The following is a 3,328-nucleotide window of genomic DNA, read 5'->3' on the forward strand; positions in this document are numbered from 1 at the left end:
GTATTCATCACCAGACCCATCAGCACAGCAGTACATGAATATAAATCTGAAATCATCATCATCACATAAATAGAACACCATAGCAACCAATAGTACATAAGGCACAAGAACCATCATTATTAAATAAATAGGTCACGAGAACCACCATCAGTACATCATGAGAACCACCTTAAGTACAGTGTACAGTGTACAAATTGTGCAATTTCTCCCACTTAAAAAGATGAGAGGCCTGTAATTGACATCTTAGGTAGACCACAACTATGAGAGAAAAAATTGAGAAAACAAATCCAGAAAATCACCTTGTCTGATTTGGCAAGATTTATTTTGCAAATTATGGTGGAAAATAAGTATTTGGTCACCTAAGAACATGCAAAATTTCTGGCTCTCAAAGACCTGTAACTTTTTCTTTAAGGGGCTCCTCTGTCCTCCATTCATTACCTGTAATAATGTCACCTGTTTGAACTTGTTATCAGTATAAAAGACACCTGTCCGCAACCTCAAACAGTCACACTCCAAACTCCATTATGGTAAACACCAAAGAGCTGTCGAAGGACACCATAAACAAAATTGTAGCCCTGCAACAGGCTGGGAAGACTGAATCTGCAATAGGCAAGCAGCTTGGTGTGATGAAATCAACTGTGGAGCAATAATAAGAAAATGAAAGACATACAAGACCACTGATAATCTCCCTCGGTCTGGGGCTCCATGCAAGATCTCACCCAAGGGATCAAAATGATCACAAGAACGGTGATCAAAAATCCCAGAACCACATGGGGGACCTAGTGAATGACCTGCATAGGGCTGGACCACCATAACAAAGGCTACCATCAGTAACACACTATGCCACCAGGGACCAAGATCCTGCAGTGCCAGACATGTCTCCCTGCTTAAGCCAGTATATGTCCAGGCCCATCTGAAGTTTGCTAGAGAGAATATGGATTATCCAGAAGAGTATTGGGAGAATGTTATATGGTCTGATGAAACCAAAGTAGAACTGTTTGGTGGAAACAAAGCTCGGCATATTTGGAGAATTCGGAATGCAGAGTTGCATCCAAAGAACACCATGCCTCATCCAAGTACATGAAAGTATGAAAGGGGCCATGTATTGTGAGATTTTGAGTGCAAACCTCCTTCCATCAGCAAGGGCATTTAAGATGAAATTTGGATGGGTCTTTCAGCATGATAATGATCCCAAGCACACCGCCAGGGCAACAAAGGAGTGGCTTCATAAGAAGCATATGAAGGTCCTGGAGTGTCCTAGCCAGTCTTCAAATTTCAACCCCATAGAAAACCTTTGGAGGGATTTGAAAGTCTGTGTTGCCCAGTGACAGGCTCAAAACATCACTGCCCTAGAGGAGATGTGCATTGAGGAATGGGCCAACATACCACCGACAGTGTGTGCCAACCATGTGAAGACTTACAGAAAACGTTTGACTTCTCTCACTGCCAACAAAGGATATATAACAAAATATTGAGGTGAACTTTTGTTATGGCCAAATACTTATTTTACACCATAATTAGAAAAATAAATCCTGCCAAATCAGACAAGGTGATTTTCTGGATTTGTTTTCTTAATTTTGACGGTCGTACAGTAGTTAGGGCCTACCTAGCAGGCCTATCACATCTTTTTAAGTGGGAGAACTTGCACAGTTGGTATCTGTCTAAATACTTTTTTCCCCACTGTACATGAATACGGCACCATAATCACCATCAGTACATGAATATCTCATCAGCACTAGCATCAGTACATGAATATCTCATCAGCAGAACCATCATTGGTATATGAATGCATCATGGCGACCACCATCAGTAAATAAATACACCAGTACCACCATTAGTACACAAATGCATCACCAGAATCACCATAAGTACATGACTACATCACTAATTTTAGTACAGAAATCAATTGTACTGTCAAGAAAGCCCCATAAACATATACGTGAATATACGACTCCCAGTATGTCCTTAATAATGGTAAGGAGATGCTGGAGGTTGTTGTTATCGATCATTATCAGACTGCGGACCACTGGAACCACAGGTCTGATGACATGCAGGCAGGATCACAATAAACATTTACATCCAGGTAACTTAAAGGTGACTTCTTCTCTGATTAGAGGTGTTGTTTCTTTTTATCTCCATCTTGTCCAGAATCCATGATGACTTTTCACATCCACATATCATCACTGCAGACTTTCGTCTTCTACGGTCTTGTGAACAACATTCCAACATTAAGCCTTTAAAAATGTGAGTGTTATTAAAATGCTCCTTGTATAAAAAAAAATCTGTCCATACTGTGACCTAAATAAGACTCCTATGGTATATGGCCTCCTCACTCTCTGCCCTTATGAGCTACACATGCCACACTGTCTGCCCAAATGATTTACAACCTCCTCACTGTCCGCAATTATCAGCAATAACCACTCCACTGTGCCATTATTAGATATAACCACCACACCATTCACCCTTCATGAACCATGGCCTATACCATGGCTGTCCTCTCTCCACTGTTTTCCTTTACACTTTTTATATCTCCACACTGTCCCCCTGCCATGCTAACCTCCCTCCATACTGAGCTCCCATTTCATGCTTTCCCTTCTCTATATCCATTCTGTGACCCCCTTCTTACACAATGTATTCATGCTGCCCACCATAGTGTCCTCCTCAAACTGTACTCCTCGCATTGTTCCCCTACACAATATGAAAGTCACCACAGCCACACTACAGTGTGATATCCACAACAGACCCCCATATACACTATGATGTCCACCACAGCTACCCATATATAATGTGATGACCCCTACAACACCCTATCCCGGCGCCTGCGCTGTCATATTAGGCCTTGGGCATGCGCAGTTAGTACTGCCCATCCACTGACATCACTTGATGTCTTGCTTACTGCGCCTGCGTGCACGCGTGGCCCGAGATCCCACCCCGAAGTCTCTTATGATTTATTCACACTGCGAGGCTGGGAATCTTGGGCATGCGCAGTATTTATCTGCGGCTCTCCCTCATCTCCCTCCGCCTCTTTCCTACTGTGCAGCATCATAGGAATGATGATTCCAATAAAATATGGAGGTTAATTAACCCTGCTGTTCTGATGGCATTTGCTATACACTTGTACTGTTCCCGGGTCAATATGACCCGACCTATTAATTCTTGATTTTTAGCTACTCTAAGTGTTTTATTTAAATACTTTTTTCATTATTATACTGTATGTGAACATGGTTGATCATAAACAAATGAAAAATTTAAATTTAAACCTAATAATTTTTTATTTTTCATAAAAAGGTTACACAGGCTTTTTACAATTATCTTTGATTGTTGGCAT

Source organism: Ranitomeya imitator, chromosome 4 (assembly GCF_032444005.1).
Source record: "Ranitomeya imitator isolate aRanImi1 chromosome 4, aRanImi1.pri, whole genome shotgun sequence".
NCBI classification, from domain to species: Eukaryota; Metazoa; Chordata; class Amphibia; order Anura; family Dendrobatidae; genus Ranitomeya; species Ranitomeya imitator.